The sequence below is a fragment of the Lethenteron reissneri genome, chromosome 65 (genome assembly GCF_015708825.2).
Source record: "Lethenteron reissneri isolate LAM-NWPU_2019-01 chromosome 65, ASM1570882v1, whole genome shotgun sequence".
Taxonomy (NCBI): Eukaryota; Metazoa; Chordata; class Hyperoartia; order Petromyzontiformes; family Petromyzontidae; genus Lethenteron; species Lethenteron reissneri.
Window position 1 is genome coordinate 8327022 of NC_083843.1, and position 27545 is coordinate 8354566.

At 49.2% G+C, this 27545-nt stretch overlaps 1 protein-coding gene and 1 pseudogene across 1 annotated transcript in view; both read left to right on the forward strand.

Moving 5' to 3' along the window:
* LOC133359649 (E3 ubiquitin-protein ligase TRIM11-like) lies at nucleotides 1–27133 on the forward strand (annotated as a pseudogene).
* The window catches only part of AP3M2 (adaptor related protein complex 3 subunit mu 2), a gene marked incomplete at its 5' end in the record, with an annotated part of 280782 nt that overhangs the window by 1961 nt on the left and 251276 nt on the right, over nucleotides 1–27545 (forward strand). The gene's annotated exons all lie outside the window — the stretch shown is intronic.

The window sequence follows — 27545 nt, forward strand, 5'->3', positions numbered from 1 at the left end:
CCATGGCGAGCGCGTCTCCCAGTGATTGTGTAGACAGTGAGCTGAGCTGCCCCATCTGCCTGCGCACGTTTGACTGCCCCTCCACGCTGAGCTGCGGCCACTCGTTCTGCCTCCGGTGTCTGGACGGTGCCTGGGAGAAAGCGAGCAGCTTCAGCTGCCCGCAGTGCTGAGCGGCCTTCCCTGAGCGACCCCAGCTGAAGAGGAACGTGGCGCTCGCCAACCTGGTGGAGCAGCTCAAAGTCGGATAGAAGATGGCCTCCCCTGTCCTGTGTGACGTCTGTAATGACGGGAAGACTCCCGCAGTGAAGACCTGCCTGAAATGTGAGATGTCCTACTGTGAGATACACGTAAAGCCTCACGTGGAGAATCTCAGGTTGAAGGACCACGACCTGGTGGCTCCCATTGCGAATCTGGAGGAACAACGATGCAAGAAACATGGAGACCCTTACAGGTTCTTCTGCAAGCAGGAAGTTGCAGCTGCTGCACACAAAAGGCTCGTGTGCAGGGCCTGCACCATCGCAGGAGACCACATTGGACATCAGGTCATCACACTCAAGGATGAGCACGAGACACGGAAGGTGAGGCCCTCAGGGAGTGAGAGCCACTCAGGTGCAGACAAACAATACCACAAAGAGCCGATAAAAGTTGTCACTGCGCATAATAACATGGGATGTAAAGCATCAGTGTCACTGGGAATAATATTAAAATCTCAAACAAACCTCACCGTGGGTTTATTCTTTCTCCATGGTCCTTTACCTTTTTTATTTTAAGTTAGTCTGGGCTGACTTCCTGACCACTTCTGGTGGGTATTATAGAGCGATTACTGTGGAGGGCTCCGTGTGGAGTGAGGCTGAGAGGGGGCCGCTCAGGGAGTGGAGTCTCCTCTGGTGCCTTTGACTCTTGCAGAGTGGAGTCGTTGAGGAGACGCGAGCGGTGGAGGAGAAGAGGAGGCAGGCGGAGGCGTCTGTGGGATGGATGAAGGCCACTCGCAAGGACGTGCAGGTACTACGCATTGGCTCTGTCACCCCGTTACCTCCACCCTGCGTGAAGTCTGTGACTTCCTGTGAGGACAACTCCATAGATTCAAGTGAACTTTGTTAGTCTTGAGTCAATGTGCAATTACTGTGCAGTATATTTAATTATTATGGCTATAGATGCTTGAAATGCAACCAAAAAATGCCAATTGATATAAAAGCATTCGTATAATGTGCGATTGCAAAGGATTTCACAGGATTACTCGAATGACTTGCAATGTGTGAGATAAACTAAAAATTAAACTTTTTATTTTACCAGTACCCAGCTTTCCCAGGGAAAAAAACAACATTACAAAACTTGTCTTCTGTTGATATTAATCTGTTATAAAAGCCGTTAGTCTGTCCATTTGTTCATCAAATAAAATTACGAGAGGCTTACAGAAGGCCTGAATAAAAAAAAAGTTAAAGAAAGTGGGGGATAAATAGTTGATCCAAAAGGTTTCCAAAAATTGTCCACCCACCCCCCCCCCCCCCTCGAAAAATGTGTTTCCCCCCCGCCACACAATTTTTTGTCGGCATATATACCTACACACCATACATACAATAGAGTCAGTAGTATCTACTGACTAGTAGATACTACTGACTATCTACTAGTCAGTAGTATCTACTGACTAGTAGATACTAACTACTGACTACTGAGTAGTATCTACTGACTCTATAGTAGTATCTACTGACTCTATAGTGGTATCTGACTCTATGGTAATATCTATTGACTCCATAGTAGTATCAATTCACTCTACAGGAGTAACTACTTACGCTACAGTGGTATATACTGACTCTACAGTGGTATATACTGACTCTACAGTGGTATCGACTGACTCTATAGTGATATCTGGCTCTAGTACTATCTACTGACTATAGTAGTATCTACTGACTCGATTTTAGTATCTGACTCTATAGTAGTGTCTACTGACTGTATAGTAGTATCTACTGACTGTAGCAGTATTTACTGGCCATAGTGGTACCTACTGACTGCAGTAGTATCTACTGACTCAATAGTAGTGTAATGAGAAAGCGCCATCCAGGGGGTACCAGATGGTAACGGGTACGGACACCATGCTGTCATCGGCATCCAATCCTAAAGGGGGATATGATCGGGCCAGAGAGGACGGGCGGGGTTGCTGACAGAGGTTCGGGAACCCTCGAGAAGGTTCCCCGAGGGGGTGTGGCCAGAGGCGGGGCTTAGCTCCGCCGAGTAGGATATAAGGGAGATTTGGGCATTGCTCGTGGTCGGTGTGGGAAGCCTGTGTTCTGGACGGCGTCGTTGCTCATCTCCTCCTCACCACGGGCCACGTGGCGGATCCTCCCTCGGAGCTCACCTCCGCTTCTAGCGCACCGTCAGCCATCGGCAAAGCCAGGACAGCAGAGTGAGCCTCGCGGGAGCTCGGAGAGAGAGGGATGCCTCGTCCACGGGGTTGGAAGAGGGAAACCACCGGAGAGGGAAAAGCGAAGCCATGCTGTACCATCGTGAAATAAAGAAGCACCAAACAAACAGTAGCGTCTGCCGACTCAATAGTATTATCTGACTCTATGGTAGTGTAGTGAGTTCCAGAGAGACTGACGACGGAGTCGAGGCACACTCTTTTATTAAACTCAAGGACAGTACAATACTTGAAGGGGTAACGGCCCCTTCACCCGTACTAGATGGGAAACCACCCCTAGCACTAATTCCCCTGTCCTGTTCCCAGTCCTCCTCTAATAGTGCTACGGGAGGCTGTCTGATCCGGCCCTGGTAAGCACGGATCCCGGCACCCAGCTAAGCCGGCCTTGCTCTTACAAGAGCAGAGGTCCGGAAGCTCTTGGGGCCGCGCCGCTGGCTTGCCCAGCTCGGCCCTGACAAGGGCAGAGAGACAGGGGAGTCCCAGGGCCTATTCTGCTGGTCTTCAGACTTCACTGGTAAGCTTCTTCCACACTGGCCCCGAGCTCTCTGGCTCCCCGCCTTTTATAGGGATTCCCTCCGAGGGGCGGGGTTATGGGGGATCACAGAGCCCCCATGGCCCCCCAGTGGTTAACGGATGCGGACGTGGGTGTAGACACCCGTGTGTGGGTGCAGACACCCTTGTGTTTTCTGTCCGCCTTTCTCCCCGTAATAACCCCTACAGTAGTATCTACTGAATCCATAGTAGTAACTCTTGACTCTACAGTAGTAACTCCTGACTCTACAGTAGTAACTCCCGACTCTACAGTAGTAACTACTTACTCTACAGTAGAAACCATTGACTCTACAGTAGTAACTGTACACCTGGGGGGGGGGGGGTACAAGGTGACATCAGTGGGGGTGACGGGCGAGGTGCAAAGCACCAAGAAGCCCTCTATAGGAGCTAAAGAAGTATTTTCTTAGCTCGTCCTGCAGCAGTAATTGTGTACTCTCTGGCTGGCCTCTATGCACGCTGTTCAGGATTGTTCTCAGCATGTGCTGCTGCAGAAAATGTGCAGTCTCTGTCTTGTCTCCATGATCGCTGCCCTGCCGTTTCCCTAGCCCGTGCTGCTTGAGGTGCCTTCATTGTTTGTTTGCTGTTGAGACAGCCGCTGCTCCTCCACTGTTTGTTTTGCATGCCACAGCGCTGCCGCCACTCTCTTTGTGTTTGTTTATGTTTTGGAGAGGCTTTTTGGCATTTTTCTTGTAAACAAAATGACCATCAAGTCTTAACGCGAGAGAACCTCCAGTCGTAGTCGCTAAGCAACCGTGTTTGTGTTGCTAGAGGCAACCGTGAGTCAGCGTTCCATGCATGCGCAGATGCGCGTTTTTGCGCGCTTTCAAAGTTATCATTAGGATCAGCGTACATTGTTTAAAAGTGTGATTTTCTTAGTTTAGATTGGACCAAGGGCAAAAACAAATAGCAATTGCATGTCATGGGGCTTAGTTTGTTGTATCTGTGTACTTTGTTGAAACGTAAACCCAATAGTTTGTCAGTTAAACGCATTACAAGGATAGGTGTACAGAGACGGAGTGACAGACAGACAAAAAATTTAGTTTATAGGTAAGATGCACAGAGAGTCTCATTGAGCATGCAGTTATAGCGGATTGTTTTTTTTTCCTAAACTAAAACTAAACTATATTTATTTTACCAGGTAAGGCCTGCTGAGCAATACGAATCTTTTTCAGAAGGGACCTGATCACAAATGATTGCCCAACGAAGTGGCTTAATACATGTAAATGTATTGCGGCCAAATACTCTAAACGCTTGATGTTGATTCTAAAGCTGGAGTTAAAAACCAGAGGACCCGCAGAAAATCCACACAACCACGAGGAGAGAGACATGCAAACTCCACATATACAGCAGGTGAGGTAGTTAACATCTCGCCACTGTAGTGCCCAGCAGTTCTTCTATAGAGTAAGTTCTCTTTGAGACTATTCCACCCAACCAGATCTTCCCAGCTGCACCTCCAACAGGTACTGGTAACTTAGCCGAGACGAGACTCCCCTTCCTGTGAGAGCTCCTCCGCATCGGCTCTCTCGACGATTGCTCCAACGTTGTCACCTCGCGAGCTTCCTTTCAGCGTGGTCCCACTCCGTGGGGTCTTGCCTGGTCACGCCTGCAAGTTCTTGTCCACCAGACACAGACCTGAGTTGGTGTCGTGTCTCCGGACTCCTGAAAGGCTGAGGATAGATATGCACTCGTTCTGTGTATTGCACATCAGTGTGTTTATTTACTACCCTCCGAGTGTAAGTGGACCGGAATGAGATGATGTGTCATCCGGCTGACACCTTTAAAGCTCTTTTCTTAACAAGTTTCCTGTGGAAGCTGTCCCTTCGTCTGGCAACGAACGTGGCTCCCCTTCAATTATTTTTGGCAAAATTGTAAAGTGGGCCACGTGCGTTTCTTAATATGGAGTGCCTGGCTCTCCACGTCTACGCCCCTCCCCCTGATGTAAGTACTCTCCACCCATAGGGTGATCTCTCTCCCACTAATTAACTCTCTCCCAGAAAACAATACAACAATTATTATTATTGTCCACTGTCAATTTGAACACAACGTTTGTCACAACAGTGAATGCAGGAACCACTATAAAGCAGACACAGTGTATAAGTCATGCAGATTTAATACCTGTTTAATTGCATTTCAGTTCGCATGAATGTATCATGTATTCGTGATTGAGTATCGGTCTCGTACATGTTAATGGTAAAGATAATTACGTAATTGTGCTTACATTTGATGTCTTCAACGATATCGCTATACGCTTGTTATTTTCTTGTCACCTGCATAGATTTCCATTGCAACGCAAATGCTGCCGTGAAAGAGGGCACCAAGTCACATGGTGGTATTAATAATGTACACAAAATAAGCATGTTCTGGAGAATATTAATACAAACAGATAAGCAGACAATACATCTTCAGATATATGTCTATATGTACATAATTTAAGAAGTATTGATTCAGTACAGGAAACTCTGGAGAGGTTCATGCATCATATAATTTTGCATCTGATTAGGATCCATATACAAAATAGGGTCATTGCCTATTATTTTTGGCAGGTCATCCGCATTGATTCAAGCGAGCCTGACTGCTAATGAGACACTCCATGTCAAAACAGGTCCACAGTTTGCTTGTAATGAAGCAATGCTGCTAAAATTATGCATTACCAAATAGCAGTGGAGCTGACAGAGTGTGCACACAATTATTTTATTGTTTAGGTGGAGAGATAGATCTGTGAAGTAGGCGACTTGTGTGCTTATCGATTGTATTAATTTCCAGATCATTATCAATACACGTTTGGATGAAGGCTTTTCAACATCGTGCTAACCATTGAGGCTAGTATGGCCATACTTGTGTAATAAAGAACTCGACCACGAAGTCTGGCTTGGTGTCCTTTATTCGGTTCTTCCTCGTAACCCACACGGCTGTCCTTCTATAAGGCTTCTATACCGATACTGATACTGCTGTTAACCCCGTCACGCCAACAGCTCCTCTGTTGGTCTCCCGTTGTCCTCGTAGCCTTGCTGGCTGTTACCCTCACGCAGCCCCCCACTGGCTGCTCTCCTGCAGTTTCTCCTCTCGTCGCTCTCGTAGTCTCTCACACACACAGCCTCGCCGGCTGTGTTCACTGCAGCTCCTCAACCGCCTTCTCTCCAGCAGCTCCACTGCTGTCTTCTCTCGCAGCTCCGCTGGCTGCTCCCTTAGCTGGCCACCGCTGGCCGCCCGTGCCACTCTTCCTGGCTTCGCCCAACGTGGCCTTACTCTGGTCCAGTCTCACTCTCTCTGCCCTCCTCTTCCGGTCTCATCTCTTAAGAACCTTAACCTTGCTCCCACGTCACCTAACTCCACCTCTCCGTGACGTCACATCCGGGAGGTCGCCCGCGCCCGCATTACACCACCCTCCCCCGTGGAGAAAAACCCAGCCGACCTCGGCTGAACAACACCAACAGTAATGCGGGCGAAACCGACCCTAACACACCAAAGGACACCAAGCATGCAATATAACAGTAAGAACAATCAACACAACTCAACAATCAAGTAACGTAGCAGAAGCAGGCAATAAATACACAGTAAGAACAATAACGCAACATAACAATCAACGAAACACAAGGGATTTAGAACGTGTGCGGGTCGCCGGCCCGTCCCGGACGATCGGCGGCCCATCCGCGGAACGGGAACGTGATGGAGTTTGAGGAGTGACAGGGTGAAATCCCCCTGTCGTTGTTGGAAGTCCACCAACGTCCCGTGTCCCTGAAGGATCAGTCTCGGGCGTGTCCCGCGGATGTGTCTGCAGCGGGGTCGGAAGGGCTGCAGGGCTCGAAGGTCCCGCAAATCTGGCAGGCACCCTCCGAGCAGGGCGCCTCGTCCCCTCTGGTGTCAAGGCCGGCCTGCCTGGAACAGGTATGACAGGCGCTCTAGCAAGATCAATGGACGCAGGCGGGGGAGAGTCGGCAGCAACAGACCCCGGCAAGGCAACATTGGGAGATGAAGCATCATGTATGGGAGCCACATACGGTTTCAAGCGCGACGTGTGAACAAACCAGCGGCGAGAACCAATCTGAACACGCGCTGACTGAGGGTTAGGAACCTCAATGAGGCGGACAGGCCCTTGCCAAGGTTTGTGAAATTTGGGAGAGGTACCCGGCCGCACCTACGGACAATGGAGCCAGGCCAGGTCCCCAACCTTCCAGGGGCATTCCCCCTTGGAACGCCGCGCATACCTCTCGTTCCGGGCCTGGGCTTTGGCCGTAGCCACGCGGGCACTCTCCCACGCCTCCGAGACCCGGCGAACAGTGTCCCGAATGTAATCAGGGAGTGGTTTACAAGGTCCCTTCACACCGGTTCCCAGCTGCACATCCATCGGCGGCACGTTTTCCCGACCATACATAAGGTAAAACGGCGAATAACCCGTAGCCGCATGAGGAGTCATCCTGTACACTGAAAGCACCCCCGGGATGTGCAGGTCCCAATCCGATTGTTGTTCACTCACCGTATGGCACAGCATGGCAGACAATGTCCGGTTTAGCCGCTCAACCATACCATCCGTTTGCGGATGGTATGGGGATGTCCGGACCTTCTTAGTCCCTAGGCCCGCACACACTTCCGCCAACAATTTAGAAGAGAAATTTCGGCCCTGGTCCGTGAGGAGTCTCTCCGGCGCACCCTTGTCCATAACGTATCCGAACAAAAAGGCGTTGGTAATGGCCAAGGCCGATTGGTCGGGCAACGGCCAGGCCATCGGCCAACGGGAGAGGTACTCAACCCCGACCAGCAAATATTTATTACCCCTCGCCGATGGTGGGAAAGGTCCCAAAATGTCCAGTGCCACCAATTCATTAACCCGATACACCTGAATTGACTGTAGAGGCGGCACATAAGGATGTTTAGGTGGCTTACGTCGGGCACAATCAGGGCACACGCGGACGTGCCCCACGACATCCGTCGCCATGCCATGCCAAAAATAATGACGTTGCAACGTCAACAAGGTCTTCTGCACACCCAGATGTAATAGCGTGTCACAATGGAGAGTTCTAATCAACTCGTATCGCAGGGACGCAGGCACCACCAGACGCCAGCGCTCCTGGAGACCTTCCCTCCACATGAGCAGACCATCTCGGATTGCGGTTTCCGGCGCACCCTCCGTAACCGGACCCCCAATCTCCACTTTAGATCGCTTCCGCAAGGACACTAACGACTCATCCATCATCTGCTCCCGTATCCAAACAGACCGTGGCAGATTCAAAACCCCATCAGTCGGCCCCGGTTCCACAGGAGCATCCGACTCCTCAACAGCCAACACCAGCGGCTGAGGGGGGGATAGGCTGGGCGTACATCTATGCGTCCCCGACGCACATTTGCAAGGGGAGCGCTGCGGCAATCTGGAAAGTGCGTCTGCGTTCGCATGGCGCACCCCTTTGCGATGGTGAATTTGAAATGAAAATTCCTGTAGCGTGTCCAACCAACGCGACAGCTGGCCGGAAGGTTGATCCATTTTAAGGGCATATTGCAAGGCCGCATGATCCGTACGTACGATATAGGAATCGCCGTACAGGTACGGTCGAAACTGACGTAGGAAAAAAACAACGGCTAGGAGTTCCCTGCGAGTGACACAGTAGCGGGTTTCCGCGGGCGACAAGACCCGGCTACCATACGCAACGACGCGCTCTACGCCCCCTTTAGACTGAGATAACACCGCGCCAATACCTGTGTCACTCGCGTCCGTATCAAGAATGAACGGTTGATCGAAATCGGGATAATCCAATGTTGGGGCCGTAGCCAACAGATTACGCAGACTCTGAAAGGCCGCCTCTTCTGGCGGTCCCCACGCAAACTTACGTCCCTTACCCGTAAGGAGGTGCAAGGGCCTCGCGATGGTCGCAAAATTCGGTACAAATCTTCGATAATACGAGGCAAATCCCAGAAAACGACGTACATCCCCCACGGTGGCCGGAGTTGGCCAATCTCGGACGCACGCCGTTTTTTCCGGGTCCGTAGACACCCCCTCAGCACTCACGATGTGCCCCAAATAACGGACGGACCGTTGCAGTAGGTGACATTTCTTTGGTTTGAATTTCAAGTTCGCGGAGCGCATCCTCGTGAACACCGTCTCCAGCCGCCTTAAATGTTCATCAAATGTGCGGCTGAAGACAATAATATCGTCCAAATATATGAGACATGTCTCCCACTGCAACCCCGTCAAAACGAGCTCCATCAGCCTTTGAAATGTGGCAGGGGCCACATTCAGCCCCATCGGAAGGCAGTTAAATTGAAATAACCCCTGCGGCGTACGGAATGCGGTCTTCTCCCGTGAGGGCTCGTCAAGGGGAAGCTGCCAAAATCCCGAAGAGAGGTCCAGTGTAGAGAAGAACTTAGCCCCCGACAATGCGTCGAGGGAGTCGTCCATACGCGGCAGGGGATACGCATCTGCCACCGATATCTTATTCAATTTTCGAAAGTCAACACAGAATCGCAATTTTCCATCCTTTTTCTTAACCAAAACCACAGGCGCGCCCCATGGGCTGTTTGATGGCGATATAATATCCGCAGCCAACATGTCTTCCACTGCCCCCCGAACGTGTTTTCGCTCGGCGGGACTCATTCGGTGCAAATTCAACCGAATAGGGGCAGCGTCGCCTGTATCAATATGATGGTGAAGCAACGAGGTGCGTCCCAAATCCAAATCATTGGAGCTGAACACATCCGAATACGTCAATAACAATTTGTGAAGCGCACCCCGTTGATCCACAGACAGGGAAGAATTTCCGTCACATAAGCTAGCAATCCAGCGATCATCCGAAGCCACAGGCTCGGAAACACCAGCAACCACTTCCTGGCTATGCGAACAATCGTGAGCCGTAAATGCCGTAGTGGCATGTGCCACAACCGTGCCAGCCGGGACGCAAACATTTTCAGTACCCGCATTGAGCACCTGCAAAAACGGTAATTGATCTGGCCGGACGATGGTCTGTGCCCCAACCAGCGCCAACCCGGCCATTATCGAGGCTGAAGGTGACAACAAGATCCCAACCGCTCCTAGCTGACTAGGCAGGGGCTTCCGATACCGCAAGGGAATAAGCATCTGTGAGCCAGGTGGAATGTCAACAGATGCCACGGATAGCGCCTGCACTTGTACGGCCGAAGCAGGTCGCCCCCAGGGCGACGGCAGAAACGAAATTTGACGGCCACCCGGCAGTTCAATACAATTCTCATTAATTTTGATCAAAATAGGCATCTTAGCCAGGAAATCAGTGCCCAATAAACAAGGAACTGCCAAGGATCTTGAAATCAACACAACGCCCGAGGCCGACACATCCCCGATAGACATTTTAGCGTCCACCTGGCCCACGATGCCCATACTACCCCCGTTCGCAGCGACGCACGACCCGTAAACCGGACGCACGGCCCCGGGTGGGATGCCTAACAGATGAAAAATGACATCCGAAATAATAGTCGCGGACGCCCCGGAATCGACCAAAATGCGCACGTCCACCCCTTGTATAGACCCCGGCACGGTGGACGAACCCGTAGCGGCCGCGACAACCCTCCGTGCCAATTTGCGCCACTGCGTCACAGAGCGACAAGGCCCCGTCGAAGGTCTCTCTTTAACAACAACACTAGGATCGCACAACGAAAGTGATGGGTGAGGTGTAAAGCCTTGCCGGGTGTCTGGTGCGTGCCGACTTGCCTGGTTCGGTGGTTCCTTGGTCGGCTTGGCCGGTGATGAGGCCTCCTGTTGCGGCGGACCCGGAATGCGGGCCCAGCAGTCCTTCGCGTAGTGGCCCCTCCGTCCGCAGCGGAAACAATCGGCGTCGTTGCGCCGAAGCGCAGGCCTTGCATCGCGCCGGCCTCGTATCGGTGGTGCAGCACGAGAGGCCGGTCCCCCGCGGCCTGACCATGGCCCCGAGGCGGCCGTCAGCTCCTGAGGGTCCCCCCCATCCGGCACGTATACCGACTTCGTAGGGTCCCAACCCAGAGCGCCACCCTCTGTGACGGGCCCCCCTGTCCACGCCGCGACTTGTTTCCACCGTCGTAGGTTGAATTGTGCATCCAGACATTTTGCCGCCGCCCGGGAGGTGAGCTTCTCATGCCCGCACACCGGCATGGGAATCCCAAGATCCCGCGACAGCTCGAGCATCTTGCCCAAAATGAGAGGCTCGAGCAGGTCAGGTGTTGTTTCTGGATACGCGGCCATAGCCAAATCAAGCACCGCACCCCTGTACGCCACGGGCGACTCCTCGGGCGCTCGTTGTCGTTGAGCGAATCGCTGATGCGCGTCGTCAGGTGGCTCGTAGGCGTCGGCCATTTCTTGAAAAACTCCGTATAATGTCCTCTTTTTCTCGGCCTTAATGGAGCGAAAAAACGAACAGATTCGTCGTCCAGAAGAGTCGGCAACACTTCTAAGGCCTGAGCATCGGACCATCTCGCAGAACGGACCACCGCCAAAAATCTGCAGGCGAAAGCGCTCCAGTCGCCCCCAATGGCGAATTCTTTGACCGTGGTGAGATGGCGACTCCGACTTCGCTTTACTCCACCTTCCGCCGATGGCTCCTCCGGTGGCAAATTCAAAATGGCGTCGAACCGCGGCGTGGTCAAGATGGCGGTTTCCCGCCGCGGAACGCGCAAGATGGCGGCCTCCTGCCGCGTGGCCGATGGCGCTGGGAGCGAAGATACCGTGGCGGCCTGTGGAGCACTCTCCGCTCTCTCCGTCGCCGTCCTTGGGGTAACGAGATGACACAATTGGCCCAGGACGTCCTTGAGAGTCTCCAGTTGCTCCGCCACCTGCAGCCATCGCAGATCAGCGTCTGATGTTGTCGGCGGCCCTGACACTGCGGCTACATCTTCAACCCCCGTCCCCGCACTCGTTTCAGCAGGGCTCTCCTCCACCACCCCGGCAGGATCCATGTTTGGAGGGAAGTCTTCGTCTTCGGACGAAGAAGCCGATGCTGGCGCTGGAACATTTTTCTTTCTCACTTGTTTCGACATGCCGTTGCACTTCCGACACCAATGTAATAAAGGACTCGACCACGAAGTCTGGCTTGGTGTCCTTTATTCGGTTCTTCCTCGTAACCCACACGGCTGTCCTTCTATAAGGCTTCTATACCGATACTGATACTGCTGTTAACCCCGTCACACCAACAGCTCCTCTGTTGGTCTCCCGTTGTCCTCGTAGCCTTGCTGGCTGTTACCCTCACGCAGCCCCCCATTGGCTGCTCTCCTGCAGTTTCTCCTCTCGTCGCTCTCGTAGCCTCTCACACACACAGCCTCGCCGGCTGTGTTCACTGCAGCTCCTCAACCGCCTTCTCTCCAGCAGCCCCACTGCTGTCTTCTCTCGCAGCTCCGCTGGCTGCTCCCTTAGCTGGCCACCGCTGGCCGCCCGTGCCACTCTTCCTGGCTTCGCCCAACGTGGCCTTACTCTGGTCCAGTCTCACTCTCTCTGCCCTCCTCTTCCGGTCTCATCTCTTAAGAACCTTAACCTTGCTCCCACGTCACCTAACTCCACCTCTCCGTGACGTCACATCCGGGAGGTCACCCGCGCCCGCATTACACTTGGTTGCGCAGGTCAACTCTCTGCTCAATAGGGTTGACAACTTCCCAGGTTTGGCTTGCATTGCTTGTGAGTTGGCTTCGGTGTTTGGGGGGTCAGAATTAATTTGTAACAAAATGTGGTCGTATTGGGTTGATCTTCATTTCGCCATACTGCACGGTTTAGATAAACCTGGGCCGACTGTTAAATATGCCTCGGTTTAATCTGTGGAAAAGGTAGCAAACATACCTCTACTCTCCCACTTGGTAATAGGGCCCTAACAAAGTGAATTGATAGAATCCATCACACGCCCCTTGCAGGATTCCATGGCCGAGACCAAGGTTCGCATCTCAGGCGAGTTCACCCGCATGAGGGCGACGCTGGATGAGGACGAGAGGGCAGCTCTGGACCACTTGGACGTGAAGGGGTGCGAGCTGCTGTCCCCAATCGAGGAGAACATCGCTTATTACGAACTGGAGATCAGCGAGCTCCAGGCAGTAGCCACGCGCCTGCACACTCTGCAGGAGGAGAAGGACTCGCTCACGTTCCTGCAGGTAAAGTGCTCGCGGAGCCTGGGTGAATGTCCCAGTTTGACAGAGCCCTTAGCAGTAGAGAAACTCCTGGCTAAAGGGTTCACGTATATTAAAGTAGATTTGAAGTTTTCGTGGCTGCAGGGATCCATACCCTTCGATTCTTTCAGTAAAGTCACGTAGGTATGAAATAAAATAAATAAAATTTTATCTAATTAAAAAAAATTAATGTTATTTAATTTAAATAACATTTAATTAATTTTGTTTTATACCTACGTGACTTTACCGAAAGAACCAAAGAGTATGTATATTAAAGTATCTATGTGTGTGTGTTCAACCACGGTTGCCGAGCACAGGCCCCAAGGCTTGAAGCAAAAAGTGACTAGCTACTGACAGCTTCGATAGTACAAAAAATAACAACGAACACATGGTTATTGGAACCTGGGAATAGAGACCAAGTGAGGAAATTTAATGGACGTTTAGTGTGAGGAAAGGAGAAAGATAAATGTGGTGTCCTACAATTTGGTGGTTAACCTTTTCCCGTTCTCAGACGTCTGCAAGTTGCAGCATGGCTCCCGTTCATCATTGAATATCAGAACACGCTAGCAGTTAGTATGACATTCATTCTTAGAGGCATAGCGCCTTTGTTTTTAAAAAAAATTGTAGTCACCGCAGAGAACGGTAGTGACACGACCATACTCTGCAATAGTGGAGGCCAAACTGTGCCAAACGCCCTCCTGCATGGCATGGTGGGAGCCTTGGTGCTGATAAAGTAATATTATTTTAGTTCTTTTGGTAAAGTCACGTAGTTAGATATAAAATAAAACAAATCACGACGTATCGATCGCAACACAAGCAGTCGTCATTAGGCAAAGGAGTCAGCCTCTAAGGGAAACTGTTTTTAAAGGTTTGGGGATGGGCATAGCCCAAGTGTACTGTATCAACAACACCAAAAGCATGAGCGGTGCACGAGTGCCAATGCAGCAACAATGCCAATGCAGCAGTAATGCCAAACGCTGGGGATGCGGGGGGAAATTAACTCGGAAAATAGACTAGTACCTGGCAGATATGATGGAATAACCATAAACAGTTAAAGTTTTACCTGGTTAATAACATCCTTCCAATGATTGCTCAATTTGTATCCATCTTCTCAGTTGAAGTTATGTCTGTTTATATATCTGGATGGCTTCATGAACAAGCCTTTGATAGTAGCCCGAAGGTTTGCAGAGTACCTTGGTCTCGGGAAAAAATAATATCATGCGAGCACACAGCGTTATAACAGTGGTCAGCCACAAAGAAGGCACTCCACTTCGGCCCACCGTTTCCACTATCAACTCACATACCTACAAACTGGCCCGTTTTCTGTCTGATACCTTACTTCCATTTACTGGCAAGACTACTTCAGCAATACGTATCTCAGCTCACTTGGACTCTCTAATCAAGGTCATTTCACTGTCCCCAAAGGATTTGCTCGTCAGCTTTGATGTAGTTTCTCTGTTCACCAAGGTTAATTTACCTTACACCTTAGCAATAATTTAAGATTTAGTCCAACGTGGACTGAATCCTGATGTACCTACTCTGGTTAGGCACTGCCTTATCAACACCTACTTCACTTTGAATGGCATTGTTGCTGCATTGGCATTGTTGCTGCATTGGCACTCGTGCACCGCTCGTGCTTTTGGTGTTGTTGATACACTTGGGCTACGGCCATCCCCAAACCTTTGTAAACAGTTTGCGTTTAGTGGCTGACTCCTTTGCCTGATGACGACCGCTTGTGTTGCGATCGAAACGTCATGATTTGTTTAATTTTATTTCTAACTACGTGACTTTACCGAAGAACCAAAGAGTATGGATTCCTGCAGTCACAAAAGCTTCAAATCAAGAATATTTTAGTTCTGATGACGTACACGTACGTCATAGGAATTGAAAAAAAAACCTGCTATCAGTGCATTTACAGTACATGTACTGATAACAAAGGAAGCCACCAACCCACAAATACAGAGTCTGTGTGAATCTTCATTTTATTCACACATTTTCATCAAATTGTTTATTTTCTAAGGTCTCTTTTATTACCCTCGCCATTTCATTACCCTCGCAAATTCCGTCCCATGAATGCTCTTGCCCTGGCTCCTATTCTCATCGTGTTTTACATTAATACAATAATACACTCTGATCCCCCCTGTCTATCTATGGTTAAAATTGTCTTATATTATTGATCAATCTCTGTTCATTTTTTCTTCCACAGGGTCATATGAAGAAGACAGAGAGGTACCTTAGTGCACGAACACAGGCTGAGGCTGGGTTTTCTCATCATGTGAATGCGTTAGTAGGAGAGGGATTTGAAGAACTCAGGAAATAATCGGCGAGTGTTGCTGTGTCTATCCCCATGTCTGTCTCTCTCTCACTAGGTCTTGTCTCCTGCGTCCATGTCTTTGTTCCATCTCCTATGTTGGTCTCTACTTCTATTGGTCTCTAACTTGTACCCTATAATGGCACAGTCCATTGTATAGGAACTTTACTTAAACATGGCTTTTGGCACCCAAAGTCAGGGGGGGTATTATTGCAGAGTTTAGCAACACAGTGGCTGAGTGTTTCCGTGTCTTCTCCCTGTCTCCCCTTGTCTGTGTATAGATTGTATTGTATGCTTCAACGCTTTCATCTTCCTCTGTCCATAGTTGTGCAATATTCCTTAAGGACCCTGTACTCGTTCTCTGCAACGTTGACGTTTTTGTTTCATTGTTGTCGTGCTCACTCACCATGAATCTCCTTTCTACGATAGCCGGGCAAACTGGCTAAGTGGGACCAACCGTGTTTCAAATCAAAATAAACTTACTATTGAACATTACCCTGTCCACCTCCTGCAGGATTCTTCCTTAAAGTAATTTTTTTCTGCTTATCTACCCAGTGCTGTATCATTATTTGTTTACGTTTTTACACGAGCACGTGTGAAAGCCTCTCTCTCCATTGTGTTCAGGACCGAGCGCTACCCACCACCCGCTCTTCCGAGTGACTTGACTGTGGGTGACGTAACCTTGCTGAGTAGAATCATTGAGAAGCTCAAGCTCTCCACTCTGTGTGAGTTCACATTCACATGGCCAAGACACATCTGTACGTATGTTCAACTTATTTTCCAACGTACATAGCCAACCATGCTAATCGGAGGTCATACGCATACATATGGAAGGAGACAACAACAACCGCCATTCACCACTAAGTGGTGGTTATTTCACGGCGCTTGTGCCAGGCTATGTGCACGTTAAGGCTACGTGAAGTGTCGAACGCCCGCTGAGAGGAGGTCACGGGAGAGACCCAGGTGCCATGGGTCGACTGACTGAGATGACTGGCTGATGCACTACCTGTGCCCCCTACAGTGACAAGGAGACAGAGCAAAGGATAAACACACACATACAAATAAATGCTGGAAGATTTAAAGGATATATTTGTTTTTGCTAGTGACAGATGGTATCCTATTCATTGTCATCATTCCCCAATGAGTTAATCAAACCTATCTTAGTGTAAAGGGGAGGCCTGTGCTGTTGAAACAACCACGTCCAGATAGCAGGGCCCTGAGTTTAATCCCCTAATTATAACTTCTACCCAGGATAGCCAATGTCCTCAAGTTTGGTGAGTCTAGCCTTAGCTTAGTCTCCAATGACTGAACAACACATCCAACCCTCACAACTCATTGCACTCAAATTAACTCTCAACCAGGGGTGAGGGCATCGATATCAGTGGTGGAGGTAGAGTGGAGCTCAATAACGTAGACAACTCAGCTTCTGTCGCACGGGAGTAATAATATCAAACCCTCATCATCATCCATGATCTATCCACTGCTGGATGAATGCCTCCACAAGTCATGATATAGTTACTCCTTTTCTCATTCGAATTTTCTAGAGCGCCTTAGCTTAATCCGCTCACATCATCGCTCGATCTCTCGGGCGAGCACTCACCATTGGCTGGCGCTCCATCATTATTGTCGACCACCTTCTGGCAATGTATCCCACCTGAGCGCTCCTCACCATCATCATCATCATGGGCAGTTAGCCTGTAGGCGGTGTCCACTGCAAATTTCGTCATTTGTTTCCACTTTCCTCTGTATTTGTAGTGTCAATATTCTCAAGTAGTGCCACATCTTTCTGGCACCAATTTATTGTATAATTCTATATTAGGTCTTCCTCTATGAGCTTCTATGAATCTCTATTGGCCTCTACGAGTCTCAATGGATATGTATGGCTCTCCATACATCTCTGAGTCTGTGAGTCTCTATGGATCACTGAGTCTCTGGCTCGCTCTTAGTCAATCATCATCACGATCCATTGCCAGATAGCCCGAAGTAGGTGTCCTCTGCAAATTTTGAAATTTGTTTCCACTTTCCTCTCTATTTGTAGTGCCAATATGTTCAAGTAGTGACCACATTTTTCTGGCACCAATCTCTTGTGATGTCGGCATCAAGCCATTCTCTAGCGCCTCTACTTCTTTTTCACTTACCAAATGGTTTGGTGATGCTGGTGCCGCGTCAGCAGTGGTGCACAATCACAAATAACAAAACAAATCAACGAATTATTCAGAGCACACGTATATTTATGCACGTGAAATTTTAAATGGCCATGCCCAAAACGTCCACTACTATATTTTTCCTTTTAAGGCAGTTTTATTGCCAAATGCGTTTTTTAAATAGTTTTCTTAGTACCTTATATTATGCTATCTAATTTGTATGTGTTCCCTTCTGCACTGGCTCCTGTTTCTGTCTGTCAGTTTAATTACAGGTGTGTACTTCTCCATCCTTATTTGTGCACTTTTAAGCTTTTGTTAAATGTTATTTGTATGTATGTTGAACTTGATTTGAAGCTTGTGTGACTGCAGGAATCCATACTCTTTGGTTCTTTCGGTAAAGTCACGTAGGTAGAAAATAATAGATCACGACGTTTCGATCGCAACACAAGCAATCATCATCAGCTGAGACAATTACAGCAAAAAAACTGCAGCAGTTTTCTTAATGCAGCAGTTTTCTTGATGTAATTGTCTCACCTGATGACGATTGCTTGTGTTACGATAGAAACGTCGTGAGCTATTATTTTCTACCTACGTGACTTTACCGAAAAAACCAAAGAGTATGTTGAACTTATTTTGCACCGTACGTAGCCAACCATGCTAATCCATGGGTCTTTGTGGGTCTCTATGGGGCTGGGTGTCTGTGGGTCTCTGTGTATGTGTGTATATATGTTGAAGTTCTTTTGCAACATACTGAGCCAACTGTGCTTATCGGAATATTTGTCACAATTCGTCAGTGTACATGGATCTGAAAAATGTATCACAATAGGTGCCACTGCATTGATTGAAAACTTTCCCTGATTGGACACACGCTATGCTGCTTTTCATTGTCAAGTTCAGATGTCCAAAAGCACTCCCACCTGCTCTCACCCACACTCGCTCATATAGGTTAAGTGTGGCTATTATATCACCCGTTATTACACGAGAAATGTGGAGAGCCTCTCAGTTAAATCTTGAACATTCAAATTCATTTAACATTGATACATAAGCAATGGCCGAAGTGTCCATTCCATTGTAACAGATTAATCCATTTGTAGCTTCTCTGAGGCACAATTAACATGCATATTGTTCATGACCACACTTCCTGAGAATTATTGCGATTTGAGGCTGTTAGATCCAGACTGATGCACCTTTTATTATTCTAAGGGTTCAGCGTTCATACGCGAAGCTCACAAAGCCACTCAAATAAAATTGTGTTTGAATATATAAGCATGACAGTAAAATTACCACTGCCCAGGTACACTACTGTAATACTAAGACGTTAATAGATTACCACAAATGAGTTTAATGAACTATTACATGAGCTCTATTAACACTACACGCGTGTATTATTGAGCGAGGTGCTGTTGCTATTTTGCGTGTATATGTTTAACACACATAGGCTAAGGTTGTGTTTAATAGGATTCATTGTTAGTACCGTACTTGAGGCTGGGAGATCCAGACTCGGACACCTTTAAGAATCTTATGTTTCATTGTTAATGCCTGAAACTCTTAGAATCAAAGGTACCTTCAGGATTCTGTGTCAATATTCAGATGTTTATCAGACAGCCAGACAAACGCTTAAGCTAGGTTGGCCGTGCAAATCACTACACAGGAAAAAAAGTTTATGATAAAACATGTAGCAATATACCTATATATTAATATTTATCACACACACAGATGAGTGTATATCACTCTTACATGGGCTCTGTTAACACCACACGTGTGCAGTGCTGGATTAAGCTAGTGTGGGCCTGTAGCATATGTGATTAAGGGACACTAAATAAAAAAAAACGTAAATATGAAAACACCAATTTTTTTACTGGCATCGTAAAGTATTTTAATTTTTTCATTTGCTATACAGCCAGATAATACGACAAATCGCTAACCTTAAAAAACCCAGTGGTTCATAAAAGTTGAAGGCAGTATAGTACTATAGTAATAGAGCAAGTGCAGAATCATTCAACCGGAATTTATAGCTTGAAAGCATTTAGTGCGGGGCCCTTGAAAGTGCGGGGCCCATAGCATTTGCTACTTTTGCTACGATGATAATTAGGTACTGCACACACACACACACACGAGTGTACATCATTCTTACATGGGCTCTATAAACACCACAAGTGTGTACGATCTCTTTAGGAAGCTGCTGCTATCCTGCGTTTTAAAACAACAACAACAACAACCAGCATTCGCCACTAAATGGGGGTGACGTCACCACGACACTTGTGCCAGGCTATGTGCACCTTGAGGCCACGTGAAGTGTCGAACGCCCACTGGCAGGAGGTGATGGGGCAGACCCAGATGCCACAGGTCGACTGATTGAGACGACTGGCTGATGCAACACCTGTGCCCCCTACTGTACCAACATGCTGTGCTTTAGCCACCCGGCGCTCTGCTCGTTGTTGTTAGCGTCGCTCCTCCGCCCTCCGTTCCTGCCTCCAACTGCCCAGTAGCGTCCTTCACAAGCCTCCTCCACAGAGGCCGATCTTGACACTGCTGGTACGAGTCATCGGCAAGTCCACTCAGCTCCACATCCTCTAGCCAATGCCACGCCCATTTAGCCCCCTCGATCCGGCCGAACAAAAGCTGTTTAGGCATGCGGTGACTGGGCATGCGGGCTACATGGCCCAGCCAATGCAGCCTTGCCTGCCGGAGGAGCTCACCGATGGGATTTTGTCCAGATCTTTCAAGGATTTGTGAGCTCCTCACCTAATCCAGCCTGGTTAAACCCAGGATGGATCATAGGCAGGCCAGCCTAAATGTTTCTAACCAGCGAAGATGTTCCATTAGGGGGGCCACGTTTCACAAGTGTAGAGAAGGGAGAGAATGACTGTGGCCGAGAAGACCTGAAGCTTCATGCGGAACAAGAGACCAGGTAGCTTCCACATTACACAACCGATGAAAAGATAATGCCGCTCAACTGATTCAGAGTGAGACCTGTGCTGTTAAACCGGAGCCGGTCATGAGCACACTGCCCAGATATGGGAAACTCTCCACTCTCTCTACAACTGCCCCATCACCAATTGGGAGTTGTGGGGGTGGAGTGTTTGATGGTACAAAATACCCAGGCAGGTGCTTCGTTTTGGTGGGGCTGATGGTAAGGCCCCACGTCTTAGTGGCACACTCCAGGTTCAGCAGCAGAGCCTCCAACTCCTCCTCTGAGTTAGCTGCAATTGCCAGGTCGTCGGCATACGTAACATGGTTGACCAATAGGGAGCCATCCCTTGACCGCACCCGAGCATTGGTCAGCCTCCCATTGTATCTGTACCAGAGAGAAATTCATCTGTTACAGCTATTGAATCTTTCACGAACAACGTGGTCAAAATATATGTTAAATGATGTGGGAGCTAGAGGACTTCCCTGTCGCACCCCAAGATGTACAGGGAATGACTCCGACTCCCGGCAACGTAGTTTTACACGGGCCCACTCACCATTGTGAAGATCCTTAATGATCGTGAGCAGAGGGTCAGGGACTCCGAAAGCACGAAGAACAACCCAGAGCCCAGGCCTGCTGATGGTATCATAGGCCTTGACCAGGTCAATAAAGCAGAGATGTAGGTCTTGTTGGAATTCCTACACCTCTGCTGTAGAAAACGGACGGAAAATATGGCATCCGTGCATGACCGCCCTTTCCTGAAACCGCATTGAGGCTCCGCAAGCCTCTCCTCAGCGTACCTAGCAAGGCGATGTTGAATAATCCCTGCCAGGACTTTACCCGGCACACTGAGGAGTGAAATGTCCCTGTAGTTGTTAGTCTGTGCCGTCCCCCTTCTTAAAGATGGGGACCACCAGGGTATCCTTCCAGTCCTGCGGAACCCTTTCAGTCCTGCGAAACCCGTCCAGTGGTCCAGACTGTTGTTATGATGTCATGTAGGGCAGTCTGTGCACAAATGCCACCCTCCCTCAGCATTTTACTTGGGAGATAATTTCTGCCCGGTGCCTTTCCTGGTCTCAGCCTCTGGATCGCCTTCAGTACTTCCTCAACAGAATGCACCTCAGCCAGCCACTTACAGGGGTGACTTTTTCCAATATTTGCATCGCAGCCTTGGCAGGGTCATTCCCACTTTGTCCCACGTTGTTATCCAGGCTGAGGGATGTCCCCTCCCCCAGGACCTCACAGATATGCTCAGCAAATCTGCAAACCTGTTCCTGGGGGTCGGAGATTGGATCACCGTTCTTTCACCTAATGATGGTAATAGGGGTGGCACTGCAGGTTACTTTTTTGATGGAATTAAAGAGCGATTTGTGATCGCGGGCCATTGAGGCAGAATCCATCTCCTCAGCAACCCGCGACCACCACCCATCCTTGCAGCGCCTCACGGCTCTCTGAACCTCTGAGCAAAGGCTGCAGTAAGCCTCCTCATTCTCCGACGTGGGATGCTGTAGGCGATGAGAGTAGGCCTATCGCTTTTTCTAAACCATCCGGAACACTTCCTCTGTCAGCCAGGGTCTCTGGTGAGGTCTGCACCGTGTATCCAAAGCAGCCATTGCAGCTGCATGAGCCACAGTCCTAAACCTCGCCCATTTCACCTCGACATCAGGAGAAGTGGAGGACGATGCCAACCCCAGCCACAAGCGATGATGAAATTTTCGCTTGCAACTTTCAGCTAGCTGAGACCATGCCACTAAGGGTTTGAATGGGGTCCTGGGTGTACACCCACCACTGGAGTGAAAGAATAGCAGGCGCATCTTTCAGATGACAAGTCGTTGGTCAGTGGGTAGTTCAGCTCCACGGTAGATCCTGGTGTCAAAGACATGGGCCCGCACTTTGTAGTCTAGAAGATGTTCTTGCTTAGACTCGGCATGCATCCATGATGTGTGGATGAGCTGATGCCGGAACAGCGTGTTGGAAATTACAAACCCATGGGCTGCACAAAAATCTAGAAGCCCCCTGCCATTGTTACACGCTAGAATGCCTATGTAGTGAGTTTATCTGAGTTGCAGATGTACTCTTGGAGGCACATTTATTTAACACCAACACACGGGGTAACTGCCCCTTAACAGAATAACAACCTATGGCGGTGACCACCAGGCTAACTATATTAATTACAACGTAACTAGCCACTACGGACCGGACTGCAGCATGGGTCCAGGTCCACGTGTTGGAGACTCTGTAGGGCGTAGTAGGTAGACGAAGGTTTCTTTAGGATGATCAACAATAGCTGGTCCCTCTGGGGACCTGGCTTATATTCTCTGCGGCATGGCTGGCTCCGCCCTTGGCCACGACCGCCTTCCAGAATCCTCGAGCAGGATCTGGACCCGGACCACGTGACCACCCCTAGCCCCCACTTCGGGCCCCTTTGTAGACTTAACCGGTCAACCAGAATGCCATGGCCTTTAGTAACCCCGGCACACCCACACACTCCTGTAGCTCTGGCACTGCACGCCAAGCGTGGTGCCACCTCGCGCCATCAACTAGCGCTCACCGAGCCCCTCTAGAGCTGGTACTACACTCACATCATAGTGGTGTCCGCAATGTTACATAGCACGCCATGCCTCTTTGTTACAGCTTGAAGCTCTCAGAATCAAAGGCAACTTTAGGGTTTATTAGACAGCCAGACCAAGGAATAACCTAAATTACTACACAGGCCACAAGTGAATTACGAAAGAACACGAATCAATATCTACTGATATGATGATATAGACATATGTTATTCTTAGGTCTTTCGGTAAAGTCACGTAGATAGGTTTAAAGAAAATCACGAAAAAAAGAGTATTTTTTAAATTAAATTCTTTGACCCTATCTACGTGACTTTACCTAAAGACCCAAGAATAGAAATTTCTGCAGTCACGAAAGCTTTAAGTCAAGATTTTGACAGACATCCCTGGAATAGCCTTAAAATTTTGTTGGGGCAAGTGCTGTTAGCGAGCTCCTATGAAGGCCGGCACGGCACATGAGGGGTGGGTGGCATGCACCACGCCCGACCCGCCTTTGCCTCCCCAGTGGCGATGTTAACACACTGCAGGACCGATTCCGATAATCGTCACTGGTGTTGGCCGTGAGCAAGAATCAAATTTGGGTCACTGTGTTAAGCACTGCGCTACCGCTCCCCACGACCATTTACAGTGAGGGAAAAAAGTATTTGATCCCCTGCTGATTTTGTACGTTTGCCCACTAACAAATAAATGACCAGTCTATAATTTTAATGGTAGGTTTATTTTAACAACAACAAAATCCAGAAAAACGCATGTCAAAAATGTTATAAATTGATTTGCATTTTAATGAGGGAAATAAATATTTGACCCCTCTGCAAAACATAACTTATTACTTGGTGGCAAAACCCTTGTTGGCAATCACAGAGGTCAGACGTTTATTGTAGTTGGCCACCAGGTTTGCACACATCTCAGGAAGGATTTTGTCCCACTACTCTTTGCAGATCTTCTCCAAGTCATTAAGGTTTCGAGGCTGACGTTTGGCAACTCGAACCTTCAGCTCCCTCCACAGATTTTCTATGGGATTAAGGTCTGGAGACTGGCTAGGCCACTCCAGGACCGTAATGTGCTTCGTCTTGAGCCACTCCTTTGTTGCCTTGGCCGTGTGTTTTGGGTCATTGTCATGCTGGAATACCCATCCACGATCATTTTCAATGCCCTGGCTGAGGGAAGGAGGTTCTCCCCCAATATTTGACGGTACATGGCCTCGTCCATCGTCCCTTTGATGCGGTGAAGTTGTACTGTCCCCTTAGCAAAAAAACACCCCGAAATCATAATGTTTCCACCTCCGTGATTGACGGTGGGGATGGTGTTCTTGGGGTCATAGGCAGCCTCCTCCTCCTCCAAACACGGCGAGTTGAGTTGATGCCAACGAGCTCCATTTTGGTCTCATCTGACCACAACACTTTCACCCAGTTGTCCTCTGAATCATTCAGATGTTCATTGGCAAACTTCAGACGGGCATGTATATGTGCTTTCTTGAGCAGGGGGACCTTGCGGGTGCTGCATGATTTCAGTCCTTCACGGCGTAGTGTGTTACCAACTGTTTTCTTGGTGACTATGGTCCCAGCTGCCTTGAGATCATTGACAAGATTTTCCCGTGTAGTTCTGGGCTGATTCCTCACCGTTCTAATGATCATTGCAACTCCACGAGGTGAGATCTTGCATGGAGCCCCAGGCAGAGGGAAATTGACAGTTCTTTTGTGTTTCTTCCATTTGCGAATAATCGCACCAACTGTTGTCACCTTCTCACCAAGCTGCTTGGCGATGGTCTTGTAGCCCATTCCAGCCTTGTGTAGGTCTACAATCTTGTCCCTGACATCCTTGGAGAGCTCTTTGGTCTTGGCCATGATGGAGAGTTTGGAATCTGATTGATTGCTTCTGTGAACAGGTGTCTTTTATACAGGTAACAAGCTGAGATTAGGAGCACTCCCTTTAAGAGTGTGTTCCTAATCTCAGCTCGTTATCTGTATAAAAGACACCTGGGAGCCAGAAATCTTTCTGATTGAGAGGGGGTCAAATACTTATTTCCCTCATTAAAATGCAAATCAATTTATAACATTTTTGACATGCGTTTTTCTGGATTTTGTTGTTGTTATTCTGTCTCTCACTGTTCAAATAAACCTACAATTAAAATTATAGACTGATCATTTCTTTGTCAGTGGGCAAACGTACAAAATCAGCAGGGGATCAAATACTTTTTTTCCTCACTGTATTAATGTTTATGAAGAGCACACACACACACCAGTGTACATCACTACACTATCAAACACGAGTTAACATCGCTACACTATCACACACACACTAGTGTACAGCACTTCACTATCACATACACACACGAGTGTACGTCACTACACTAACACATCCACACACGAGTGTACATCACTACACTATCACACACACACGAGTGCACATCACTTCACTATCACACACACACGAGTATACATCACTTCACTATCACACATACACGAGTGTACATCACTACACTATCACATACACACACGAGTGTACATCACTTCACTATCACACACACACACACGAGTGCACAGCACTTCACTATCACACACACACGAGTGTACATCACTACACTATCACATACACACACGAGTGCACATCACTACACTATCACATACACACACGAGTGTACATCACTACACTATCACACACACATGAGTGCACAGCACTTCACTATCACACACACACACACACATGAGTGTACATTACTAGACTATCACACACACACACAGAGTGCACATCACTACACTAACACACACACACACACGAGTGTACATCACTACACTATCACATACACACACGAGTGTACATCACTACACTATCACACACACACGAGTGCACAGCACTTCACTATCACACACACAACTGGTCATGGGCCTCCCTTGGGTTGACTCTGCCTCAAATGAGTGGCTGGTGCCATGTGTTAACGTCACCACAGGGGAGACAAAGGTGGCCGGGCGTGGTGTTGGCCAACCCAACCCCCTTGTGTGCCATGCCAGCCTTCACAGGTGCTCACTAAAAGAATTTGCTCCTACAGTCTGTGTAAGATTATACGGGAGATCTTTCTGTTTGTTGTACACACACAGAGACGCGGTGTTGATATCCACGCTTCTGCTTCTGCTGCGATCCACTGCCACCCACGGGCGCTACCGCACAGAGCCCGCAATACGCCCCACCTCCTCACATCTCGCAAAGCCCACCAGGGCTTGGGCCTGGGTAGAGCTCGCGTGGGCGGCCACCACCGTGCGTAGCAGGCGCTATAGGCCTCGGGGCTACGTGGCGGGGCAGCAGATGGGGGGGGCAGACAAACGCACCGCTGTACTGTACTTCTGTGCTCTCGCCAGCTGTGCCGCCTGACTTCGCCAACGCGCGGTGACCGGCGTGGTGAAATATGGTCAAATATCCCCTGCAACCCGCCCTCATCCCGCAGTGGATTGACAAAGTGCCGTTACATGTTATCACACCGATAGCTACGCATTACAACGTTGTATTATAATGCTCATTATGAATTGCTCTATTGTAATGTACGTGCGTGTTAGTGCACGAGTGCTATTGTTGTAGTTGTGCTGTTGTTACACAGCTACTGTGCTTATTGTTACTACAGATGGACGCTCACCGACTCTGGACCCAAACTCAGCCTGCAACAAACTCCAGGTTTCCTCGGATCTCAGGACGGTGGCGCTGACCGCTGTCTCCCAGGGTCGCCCCGATCATCCACACCGCTTTGATCACTATTCACAAGCTCTGTGCTCTGAGAGCTTCTCTTCGGGTCAGCACTACTGGGAGGTGGACGTGGGGGGTGTTTCGGGGGGCTGTCTGGTTGGAGTCGCATACGGGACGATCGCACGGAAAGGGAGTGGTAACGAGTGCAGCCTGAACTACTCGTCCTGGGTTTTACGTAAAACTGACAACAGTTGCTCAGTGTGGCATGGTGGTGTAGCGACCACAGTGCCGGTGAGGGATCCTCCCCGGAGAGTCGGGTGTCACCTGCACTGGGAGGCGGGGCTGCTGTCGTTTTACCGCGCCGACTCCATGCAGCTGTTGCACTCCATTCACCACTCGTTTAGTCAACCGCTCTATCCCGCCCTGGATGTATGGGGTGATGTTGGTAGCTCAGTGAGGATTCTGGATCTGAGTCGTGCGTCCTGAGATCACGGAGTGTGAGCAGCGCAGAGAAACGGGCACAACGCACAGACTCATGCACACAAAGACAAAGATCCCCCGTGTAGCCTTAACAGACTGTTGGGGGAAGTTCTGGTACCGAGCACGTATGAAGGCCAGCACGGCACTCGAGGGGGGCGATCGCCAACATTACGCCCGGCCGCCTTTGTCTCCCCAGTGGTGACGTTTACACATTGCAACAGGAACTCATATGAGGCTGAGTCCAACTAGGGGAGGCCCATGACCAGTTTGCAAACACCATTGATAGCGATTATCTGAATCGGTATTGGGTCTCCCCTAGGGCGACTCAGCCTCAAATGAGTTCCTGGTGTGGTGTGTAAACATCGCCACTGAGGAGACAAAGGCGGGTCGGGCGTGGTGTTGGTCACGTGTGCCGTGG